Here is a 12234-nt window from a genome sequence, read left to right as displayed (position 1 = left end):
CTCTGTGTCCTGTAAACTTAGAGTGTGCTGGGCCCCACCCTGGGCCGCTCACTGTGGCCTTCCCTCATCTCTAGGCCTGTGCCCTTTCTTTCCAACTCCTGACGTGTGGGTGCGAGTCATTGGCCGCATTCCCGACAATGGCGCTTCCCGGTGGGAAGAAGGATGGAAGTGCCAGTAGGTGAGAGCCCACCCCACACTCACTCCAGAAAAACTGCCCTTTGAGTTCCCACTTCAGGGGAAAAGTCATCTCCACTAAACGCTTTGAAAATCATTTCCCTAAATAATTGCCAAAGTTTCTTGTAGTTTAGACATACTTTGACTCAGTCCAATTCTATCTGTGAAGGTTATTTCTTTATATATAAATTTTGAAAAATATATACGGAGGAAAGTGAGTTGACTATATGGACAAACAGGAGGGAGGGAGAGGTAGAAACAAGGATTTCATTGGTCGCTGTTGCCAACAGGTGGCTGCTCATTTGAAGCTGTTCATCTTCTGCTGATTCTCTAGTGTGGGTTAAACTTGTTTTCCCCGGCAAATCAGTCTGAGTAAAGTGGATAATCCTTCTTGAAAAATATGTCATCTATCTATCTATCTATCTATCTATCTATCTATCTATCTATCTATCATCAGTAACCTATAATCTCTCATTGATCTATCATATGTATCAATCTGTCATCTGGATGTCTAGCCATCATATCACGTGTTATCATCTCTCTGCCACCATGTCTGTTTACCCCAAAAGACACACTGTAACTTTATAACTTGGCCTCTCCATGTCGTGGGTTGAGCCCGTGAGTGAAACCATCTTTGGCAAAATTCCATGAAGACCTTTGCAGAGACAGCTCTGCCGGTGTCCACCCGCTGGAGCAGGCCATCTGCCCACAACCAGAAGGGTCCTGACCGTGGCAGACACACGGCAGGACATGGAGAGGGCATTCTACTTACAGAACTGTCACACGACACATGCTGATGGCGCCTCTCTACTTTCAGAACTTCAGATTGCTACAATTCAGGAAAAGAGGGACCCTCCACAAAGGTCATGGGTAGGGGAGGGCATCTTTGAGATTTTTGTTATTACCAATGATATTAAGTTCCCCTCCCCCTCAGGATAAACTCCTGTTGTTGGGGAGACAGTCTGTGAGTGAACACTCTGGGCTTGCTAAGCCGCTCTGAGCCCTGACCCTCTAGCCCCGAGAGGCCTTGTCATTGTATCACTTCTTATTACTTGTGGAGGAGTCAGCATTGATAATGGGGACGTATCCCTTTCTGGCCCGTTTTCAATTATCAGATTTAGCGCGCTTGCAATGCAGGGTCCTGCTCATCCTTGCTGCCCTGCGACCTCCTGACTGAGTCTCTTTTATCTCTTTCTGGACTTGCCTCCATCCCAGCATGCCACACTGCACTGGCTAAATAAACCCGCAAATCTAGCTTTTGTGTCCTGCTAATCCTTTTATTTCCTAAATCTTATTTAATCCGAAAGGCTTCCTTTCATCTCTTGAACTGTCCACTGGGTCACTCTTGCATCCCACCAGCAGTCCCTGCAAGCCCCAGATGAGTTAAAAAGCTGCACTGGGTCTCCCCAGTTCCCATTACCACACCTGCCAAGTGGCCACCGTCAGAGAAAGGACTCATGCAGCCAGAGGGATTGTATCAGCACACAGTGAAAGTCAGGGGCTGGGCCTCGCTCACGAAAATGCTTGCCTTTCTCAAAAGGGTAAGACGGAGTAAAGCTACTTTATGACCTCTGAAGCATTCACCCATCAGCCAGTGACAAAATTAAATTGGCCTCAAAGAAATTCAAAAGTCCCAATTATCTTTTTAAAGATTTATTTATTGGAACATCATTTGGAAGAGAGAGAGAGAGAGGCCTTCAGTCTGTTAGTTAATTTCCCCAAATGGTTGCAACAGCTAGGGTTGAGCCAGGACAAAGCCAGCAGCCAGGAACACATTCAAGTCTTCCACATGAATGGCAGGGACCCAAGCACTCAGGACGATATATGCTGCCTTCCCAGGATCGTAAGCAGGAAACTGAATCAGAAGTGGAACAGTTGGGACTCAACTGATGCCCTTGTACGGGATGCTGACATCGGAGGTAGCGGCTTAAGGCACTGCGCTTCAGTGTCAGCCGCAGAAAGGCCAATTCTTGTTCATTCTATTTTAATAAAACTTTAACTTTATTTTTGTGTAATGTAAGTGAGAATTGAACTTTGGGTTTGGGATAAATAAGCAATAGGTGAGACAATTTCATTGTTTAAAGGAAGGTACCAGCTGAATCTCTAAGACACTGAAAATGAACATTTCCCTGCCACTACCTTCCCAATACACACTTGATCAAGGGATAATTAAAATCCAAGAAACTCTATTTATAATTTTTTATCATGTAAATTGTGGCCGACTTTGCCATGTGGTTTTGCTGCCTGTGTTGTGCTCACCACACAAGCTCCCCCTCCCCAGCCCTCCTTCTTCTCGCTCCCCCACCACTTCCTGTTAGAGTCTCTCACTCTTGGACCTGTTAACAGATGAGGGTCGTTTCCAACAATCATGGAAAAATGCTACCTGAAGACACAGGTGTATGTTGGTGGGAAAAGATGTTAAAATACATGCCGAATTTTTGCATAGAACATACTTTCCATGAGCTTTTGGAAGATCTCTTGTGTCACCTGGAGTTATTAGTGCTGCCTTCTGGAAGGTACCTGAGAGTCTCTGGCCTTGGCCTCGGGAGTGTTGCCTCAGCTCTCCCTGAGGCTTGGATCCCGGTTCTGACAGCGACTGAGTCATGACAACCCCAGTGCTCCCATTTCCTCCTACATGAGTTAAGAGAAGGATGCCAACATGGCAGCATTGGGCAAGATCAGGAGTTAGGAGGAATGTGCAGCGGGAGGAAGACCTGTGAGTTTCTTCTGCCTTTTCATTTATTGCAAGGGTGTAGAAGAGTTCTGTACCGTCTAGTGCTCTGTAGCTGTAAGGAACGATGGGTGACCCTTGTTCCATCGGCTAGGCCACGTTACGCTGAAGTTACTGGGGTGCCTCCGCACCCCATGCCTAGCCATGCACCTGAGAGGAAGGGATCCCGCCAAGACCACTGTGATGAGCAGCTGGAGTCTAGTTGAATTGTCTGGTGCACAGACCAAGCTAAACAAAGACTCTCTCATCACACAAGCCAGTGAGATACGGCAAGCAGGAAGGATGGAGAGTCAGAGGGTCCCCTCCTCTCCAGCAGGGAAGTGCAGCCCCCAGGGGGTGTGCAGTTTCTGCAGCCAGGATTCATCCAGAACATTCCCTGCTGACTGGTGCACAGCTCCACGACAATCCTGTCTGTAAATTCACCAGCCTCAGGAGACTGTCTCACTCCATAGCTTAGTCTCTTGCCATGGAGGAGGTGCACCACGCACCCCCAGGAAGATGTTTAGTGGGATTCTGCTGGTTCGGGTCACACTGCAGTCTCCCCGCAGAGGGTTAGGGCACAGCCTCCATGGAGCACAGACCTCCCTGCTGGGCTGTTGTTCCCTGCCTCTCTCATGCCCTTCCATCCCAGGACCAGAAGGCAGAGGCCCAAGTCCACCGTGACAGGCGTGCTCTGGGAGATGCCGTGCCACTGTCTGGGAATGCTCTTTAGAGAGAGACACACAGGGAACCAAACCCCTTTTGTGGTTTCCTTGGAGTTTCCCATCAAGTATCCAATGTGGTGCTTTACATAAACCAGACCTTCGAGTCATTCATTATGCCAAGAAGTGGAAAGGTTGGGAGGTGACCTCTGGATGATCTTGCGTGTCTGTGGCAGGCACTGTGGCTGCAGAGATGCTTAGGAGGGACCTCCCTCCTGCTTGCAGGCCACGCTGAGCTCCCCAGTGCTGGGGCTTACCCCTGAAGCATCTTTCTTGTCACGGTCCTAAAACAGCCTCTGCTGCTGCTTCAGAGAATTTGTTTTGTTGCTTACTGCCACTAAAAAACAAAAACAACAAAAAAAACAAAAACCTTCCATCTCTCCTAAATTATCAACTTCTTGAAACCTCAGGCTGTATTTAACTTTGTAAGTGACCTGTGCAAAAAACAGACAAATGCAAAACCAAAACAAAACCAAGGCAAGTACATAGAAAGCATGCAATTTCTATGTTTTCTTTAAAGAAAAAAAAAACAACTGAGTAGTAATAGCACAGTGGATTAACCCACCGCCTACAATGCTGGCATCCCTTATGAACACTCATTCAAGCCCTGGCTGTTATACTTCCAATCCAGCTCCTTGATACTGTTCCTGGGCAGTCACCGGAAAACGACCCAGGGCTTGAGCTCCTGTGCATGTGTGGGAGACTTAGGTGGAATTCCTGGATTCTGGTTCAGCCTCTCCCACACCTGGACATTGTGACCATTTACAAGAGAATCAGTGGATGGAAGAGTTCTCTCCTCCCCCGCTCCCCTTTAACTAAACCATTCAAATACATATATATATCTCATACATATTCATTTTATATATTTATTATTTATTTGTTTATATTTAATTGGAAAGTCAGATATACAGAGAGGAGGAGAGACAGAAAGGAAGATCTTCCATCTATTGATTCACTCCCCAAGTGGGCGCAATGGCCAGAGCTGAACTATTCCGATCTGAAGCCAGGAGCCAGGAGCCTCTTCCTGGTGTCTCATGTGAATGCGGAGTTCCAAGGCTTTGGCCCATTCTCCTTCTTAGGCCACAGGCAGGGAGCTGGATGTGAAGCAGGGCCACCAGGATTAGAACCAGTGCTTATATGGGATCCCAGCATGTGTACAGAGGGGACTTTAGCTGTTAGCTACCGCACTGGGTCCATTTTAAAGATTTATTTATTTTTATTGGAAAGTCAAATATACAGAGAAGATGAAGATCTTCTGTCTACGGATTCACTCCCCAAGTGCCCGCAGTGGCCGGAGTTGAGCCGATCCAAAGCCAGGAGCCAGGAGCTTCTTCCGGGTTTCCCATGGGGGGGGTGCATGGTCCCAAGGCTTTAGCCGTTCTCAACTGCTTTCTCAGGCCACGAGCAGGAAGTTGGGTGGGAAGGATAGCAGCTGGGATCAGAACCGGCACTCATATGGGATCCTAGTGGGTGCAAGGCAAGGACTTCAGCTGCTAGGCTACTGTACTAGGCTCACAAATACGTAAAGTTAAAAAAAATAAAAGCAAACAAAAGAATTGGGCCACTTCCCGACTGTGGCTCCCTGGGCTTGGAGTCTCACCTTGTGAAATGCTCAAGCTGATTGTTACGACTTGAGGCGGGATCAGTCCAGGCGAACTTGAGTTGTTAAAAAAAAGAGGGGGGGCATATTTTTGCTGGTCTATGTGTTTGGGTCCTGCTATCCACCTGGACGACTCAGCTGGAGCTCTTGTTTCTTGCAATGAGCCTGTTCAAGCTCTGGCCAGGGTGTGAGGTAACAGATGGAAGATCTTTATTTCTCTCTGTCTTTCAAATACACAGAATAAATCTTTTATGTTAAAAAGCCTTGTTGTTAACATGAAAAATTGTTTACCGTCAGGATGCAGTGCAGTGGGCTCTGCTCTTCTCCTGATACAGTGACCCGGCTCCGTGGCCACTGATGTGTGGAGGAGGATGTGGCGTGGTTGGCCCTGACTCCAGTGAGGAACAGAACCCCTGATGCGCAGGTCTCAGTGGCTTCGTGCTTGCACAGAATCTCTGAGCATCCTTCCATATATCTTACTTTTTACTATTATTTACAGAGTTACAGGCCCAGCACAGTACCCTAGTGACTAAATCCTCACTTTGCAAGAGCTGGGATCCCACAGGGGCATCGGTTCATGTCCCAGGTGCTCCACTTCCCATCCAGATCCCTGCTTGTGGCCTGGGGAAGCAGTCCAAGACAACCCAAAGCCTTGGAACCCTGCACCCACGTGGGAGACTCCAAAGGGCTCCTGGTTCCAAGCTTTGGATCAGCTCAGCTCCGACTGTTGCAACCACTTGGGGAGTGAATCAGTGAATCAAAGCTCTCTCTCTCTCTCTCTTCTCCGTAGATTTGCCTTTCCAATAAAAAGATTTTTTTTTTTTTTTTAAAGAAAGAGTTACAGAGAGAGGGAGCGAGACAGAAAGAACTTTCCATTTGCTGGTTCACTCCCCAAACGGTTGCAGTAGCTGGAGCTGGTCTGGTCTGAAGGCAGGATCCAGCAGCCAGTAGCTCCTTCTGGGTCTGGATGCAGTGGCCCAAATTCTTGGATCATCTTCCACCTCTTTCCCAGACCATCATCAAGGAGCTGGATCTGAAGCAGAAAAGCTGAGACTTGAACCTGAGCCCATATGGGATGCCTGCATTGCAGGGGGTGGCTTGACCAGCTAGGCCACAGCACCTCCTGTATATTTCAAATCATGTGTAACCTACCAGATGGAAAGCAAGCACTATATAAGTAGTTGACTGTATTGTTAGGAAATAACCATCAGAAAGCAGTCTTCGGTACAGAGGAAGCTTACTTTTTTGTAAGAATATTTGCAGTCTCAGTTGATGGAATGTACTAGTGTGGGAGTGGGACACAGGGTAGCAACTCTAATGGCAGGCTCTGGGGCCCTGGTCCCTCCGTACAGCCCCCAGAAAGCCCAAAGGATGGGTGGGCTGCTCCCTGCATCTGCCTCTAATGTGGGGACCGCCCCACCCTGTCCCATTTGAATGCTCATATTGTTACTCTGGAAAGCTTTTGAATGCCCACATTTCTGGTACCCTGAAGGTTTTAATCATTGTTTTCCCCTAAGAAATAAATTGTTTATGTTTGCCTAATAGTGTGCTAAGTCATCATTTAGCTCTTATGGAATGCAGGTTGTTAAAAATAGAAAAGATGGGACCAACTGTTAAAGAATCTACTGCCTTAAAAAGAGAGAGAAGGTCAACCCAGATACAATGTATACAAACAAGATGACAACAACCAGTAAATATTCGCATAAACATGCCGATGGGGGCACAGTAGGATGTACCAGCCTCAGGGTGAACACACAGGCCTGGAGTAATTGAAAACTTCTTCCAAATCCCAGAACACATTAGTTTGAGCAAAACAACCCTTTTAGTCTGGCCAAAGGAGAAGCAGCTGTGGGGTGAGAAGCAATCAGAGAGAGGACTCTTTGTCCTCTAGTGTCCCTCCTGTGACCTAACTAAAGGTCCCTTTTGGACTGGCTCCTGTGCCCAGCGCACACGTCACACAAAACCCGTAGTGCACGTGCCCAATTGTCAGGTCCCTGTGCCCAGAGGGCAGGAGTGTGGGCATGGAGAGGCCCTGAGGCTTGGAGAGGCCCCCAGCCCACACTCCAAGAGCAGAGTCACTAAGTGTCCTCAAAGTACCCCACAAAAACAGCCTGGGACTTTATGAGCCAGGCACTTCCCTGCCAGTGCTCTCAGGCTAAAACATAGCCATGGCAGCTCAGATTGGAACAACGCAGGGCCTCCTTTAGAGGGCAAAATCTGCCTTTGTGTCTCTGCAGCTGGCTGAAACCAGAATCCGTGACACTTACAGAAGTGCCAAGGTTAAATCCTGTAGGGTGTCCTATATGCTAGACTGGACAGACGAGATTATGTCTTCTAGCATTATGTAGAATGATGTTGGGGGGAGCTCAAGGTGAAGTCAAGGTCAGTTATAGAGATGGAAAGTTCTGTACAGGAGTGCATGGGGTTTTGGAAAATGGAGCAGATACAGTGTCGCAGTGCTTAGGTTGCAGCCCCAGCTCCACTTACAGTTCAGCTTCTTGGTCTAAGTGCTTGGGTTCCCCCATCCATGTAAAAGAACGGGATCTGGGGTTTCCAGATCCTGGCTTGAGGCTAGCCTAACCCTAGCTGATGCGATCTCTCTCTCTCTTTTTCTCTCTGTGTCTTTCTGCCTTCCAATAAATAAATAAATAAATAAGTAAGTAAACCAAAAAAACCCCCACACAAATACACACACACACACACACACACACCCCACCTTTACAATCATTTCAGGCACCTGACTAAATAAGCAGGATGAATATCATTCATTAGGAAATGTGAGAGAATGATGCAAAGTAAAGCATTTTGTCCACAAAGTTAAGAAAGAAAAATCTCATCTCTGAACGTTTTGACACATTTACCCAAATTCTCTAGGTTTCTCAAGCTATAGAAATACGAGGATATTTTGAAAAGCTCATGGAAAACTTTCTGCGGCCTGCCGGCTGCTGGTGGGTCTCAGGCCGGCCGGGGTGTCTTCTTGCTCGGATCCCTGACTCCAGCCCCCGCGTGCACGTGGTGAACTGTCCCCGGGTGGCCAGTGTGCCATTTGGTGCCAGGCTCTGCCAGGAGCTCTGGGGTTTTGGTTCTCTGAATCATGCTTAGGTAGCTCCAGGTTGAACCCACTGTGCTTCTGGGATATGAGTCAATCCTACAGATTACCAATGACAGTAACTCTTCCTTTGAAGAACTTGTAATCACTGAACAATGCTGACCACCAAACACCAGTCCATGCAAAAGCTAAGGCTCGGGCTTGTCCAGCAGGATCACATCCTATTACCTGACATGATGATGGATCAGGAGACGGGTCACATTAGGCAGGGCCATGACATTAACTAGCACATGAGAGAACCATATCCGGGGGTAGATTCTGTGGGGGATGTGTGGGCCAAACCCTGTGGAAATTCTAGCCCCACTGGTTAGCTCAAGTTGGGGTGGTGATGAACTAAGCTAGGTGTGACCAAGGAGCCTGCCATCAATCACAGATTAAAGAACTGACAACAGTCTGGACTGGTCAAGGCAGCAGCACCTGAATGTGCATCCTGAATAGGGTGTGGAGTGGGTCGGGCTGCTACATTCACCAGCTCATGCAAGGCCAAATGGAAGGCCAGACCTTGCCCAATGGCATGTATGAGAACTGGGTCTGGGAGGGGATCAAGTGGAGGAACTTGGGAAACTCCCCTGGTGAGTCATAATTCCCATTGGTGAACATGTGGTCCAGACCTGGGGGTTGGACAAGCTGGGCAAAGTAACTCCAATGGCTGACTAATGTGTGGATTGGTAATGGAATGGGATGTACTGGGCAGGACTGAGCAACCTTAGCCTACAAGTGAAACTAGAAACCAGCATGGAGCACAGGTCATGCTGAGTTAGGCTCTTGGATCAACTGGTCTGCGTGAGTCAGGGACACTAAGCCACAGTGTCTAAGGAAGAGGTCGGGACAGGTGACAGGCTGTGCCAAACTGAGTCAGAACAACCACTGGCATGCTGGGAACAGGGCCGGTTAGGGAGCTAAGAGGACACCCTAACTGGGTTGAAGTTCCCACAAACAGGCGCACGAGCTGGAATGGGGCTGCATTCTGATCAGGAAACGGTTCTAGTCTCCCTTGGTACAAGTGTGGACTGGGACTAGAAGCACCAAGCTGGGTCAGACTCCAACACCGTCTGGTGTCCTGGAGAACCAGGGTAGATGTGGGATGCACTAGGCTAGGTCTCAACTCCTACTGAGCCATGTATGAGCCGTATGTGGGTAAGGACGAGCCGTGGCTGGGCTGAAACATCCAACAGCAGAAACCAGAATGGATTGAAGGCCAGTTAGGAAAAGCCACTGTTCCTGCTAGGACAGGAGATGAACTGAGTAGGGCTGGCTCATGGACCCCCGGTATGCGCAAAATTTGGCATTGGGAGGGGTTCTGATGGAGGAGCCTGGGCAACTCCTCTGATAGGACACAGACCCGGTAGGTAAGCGCCAGAAGCATGATAGGAAACAGCCCAGAACAGGCCATGGAAAGTGTCCTACTGGCGTGCATTTGATATGGGTCGGGGGCAGACCAGGCTGAATCAGTTCACGTCATCCACTGGCAAATCTGAACAACAGAACAGAGTGTGGGTCGAGCCAGGTTCGGTTGTGACAAAGACCAGTGCACAATACGGAATGCCAAGGTGAGGCTGCCTGTGCCAGATGTGACTGCAGCATCCAACCAGCACACGTGAGAACCAGGAAAGGAGGGGGCAGAGCCGGCCGGGGAATATGGGGGGAGTTTTCCTTGCTGGAGAGCTACTCCCACTACAAAGTGTGAGCTGGGAAGGGGACAGACCAGACTAGTCAGGCTACAGCACCTGTGTGCCTCATGTGGACCAGATCAGGGAAAAGCCAGGCTGGGCTGATTATTCCTACTAGTGCAAACAAAATTGGAGTGGGTGAGGGTTGTTTGGGCTTAGCTGCAGCATCAGCTGGCAGAAGCTGGCATTGGGGGCTAATTCTGTCAAGTCAAACCACAGAACCACCCGAAGAGTGCACAATCTGAGAGTGGGAATGGCCTGGGAGGGAAATAGTGGAGTCCTCCCTCTTGGGTTACCACTCCCACGGAAGGGCATGAAAACTAGGACGGGGGCCGGGGTAGCTAGACAGAGAGACACCCAACAACATCCGTGAGGGCTGGATAGTGGAACTGGTTAGATGGAACTAAGCTTTAATATCCATTGACATGTATGAGAGCAGAAGGGGAAGTGGGACTGGACTAGTCTGCTACACATACTGGCAAACCAGCATAGGGGGTGGGCCTGGTGGGGGTTATTGTGGGTCGCTCCAACTAGTTTGCAGCTCCCACTGGTTTATGTTAAGGCCAAGTATGTACTGGGCAGAACCAGGCTGGACTGGAGCACCCGTTGGTTCCAGGGGAAGTCAGGGATGAAAACAGAAGCAACCCAGCAATTGCAACCACCAGCTGATCGGGGCGATGGACTGTGCCAGGCCCTGGACTTGCTAGTACATATAAGAATCTGGTCTGGGAACACCTCAGACAAAGTTTCTTTGGGGATCTCCCCAATCGAACTGCTGGACTCAGAACCCTAACCATCAAAAGACAGAGGACAGAACAAGTCGATCAACCACCTCAGCTATATGTTGGCTGCGAAATACTGGGCAAATGGCGACTGTATGATGGACTATGTCAACCAGTGGATTCTTCAACGACCTCATTGTGCCTGGAGTGGCGAGATTGGCAGCGATTCTTAACTATTGAACTATCAAAACTAGCTGAGCAAGAATCTTGGAGCATGCCCCACATCTGGGACCTGGGGTGGGTGGGAGACTGGGTGGGGCTTCTCCCTCAATGTCCCCCTTTACCTCAGATACATGAAGGAAACAATATGGAAATAATAATCTTACCCACTTTCCTGTAGCCCTTGAACCTTTTTACCCTAGTTAACTATGTAAAGATTGTAAAAAATACAATAAAAAATGAGAAATAGAAAGAATAAATAAATTTAAAAAATCCATAAAAAAGAAAAGAATAGCTCATGGAAAGTGCAATTAAAAGATAAATCTATTTTGGTGTCAAACTTTTTTTTAAAGATTTATTTATTTTTATTACAAAGTCAGATACACAGAGAGGAGGAGAAACAGAGAGGAAGATCTTCTGTCCGATGATTCACTCCCCAAGTGACTGCAATGGCCGGTGCTGCGCCAATCCGAAGCCGGGAACCAGGAACCTCTTCCAGGTCTCCCATGCAGGTGCAGGGTCCCAAAGCTTTGGACCATTCTCGACTGCTTTCCCAGGCCACAAGCAAGGAGCTAGATGGGAAGTGGAGCTGCCGGAATTAGAACCGGCGCCCATATGGGATCCCGGGGCTTTCAAGGCGAGGACTTTAGCCTCTAGGCCACGGTGCCAGGCCCGGTGTCAAACATTTTTGAAACCCATGCCTATGAGCGTTCTTAAAAAAAAGTTCATGTGAAATTCCCATTTTGAGTTTTGTTTTATCCTTTCACACACAGACCCAGATACAAAGCATGTAATTGGAGAAACAGGGTTGACAAGATGTCAACCAGTTGTCTTCTAAGCCTGATCATTTCCTTTGCCTCCATGTCCATCGCCTCAGCGTCCCGTCACTGTCAAGCTGGAGATCCTGAAGGAGGACGTTCCATATGCGAAGTGCAAGGCTGACTTTGGAGTGCCACATGAGTGGAACACACCATTTAAAGAGGTGTGGAACAACCCACACAGCAACCAACAGCTAAGTGTAAAGGGTTGAAGTGGGGGATGGTGGGAGACTGTATTAATATTTTAATTAATTTATTTAAAAGGCAAAAAGAGAGATAAAGGAAGAAAGGAATGATGTATAAGAAAGGAGGAAGGAAGGAAAGAAGGAAAGAAGGAAGGAAGGAAGAAATTTCTCATCAGTGTACTTCCCAGGAGGTGTAACCCCTCCCCCAATGTCCGCCACAGTGGGGACCGGGCCAGAAACTCACTGCAGGTGTCCCGTTTGGGTGGCAGGAACTCCAGAACCTGAGCCATTTCCTGCTTCGTCCC

Source organism: Ochotona princeps, chromosome 18 (genome assembly GCF_030435755.1).
Source record: "Ochotona princeps isolate mOchPri1 chromosome 18, mOchPri1.hap1, whole genome shotgun sequence".
NCBI lineage: Eukaryota > Metazoa > Chordata > Mammalia > Lagomorpha > Ochotonidae > Ochotona > Ochotona princeps.
This window is presented reverse-complemented; position numbering follows the sequence as displayed.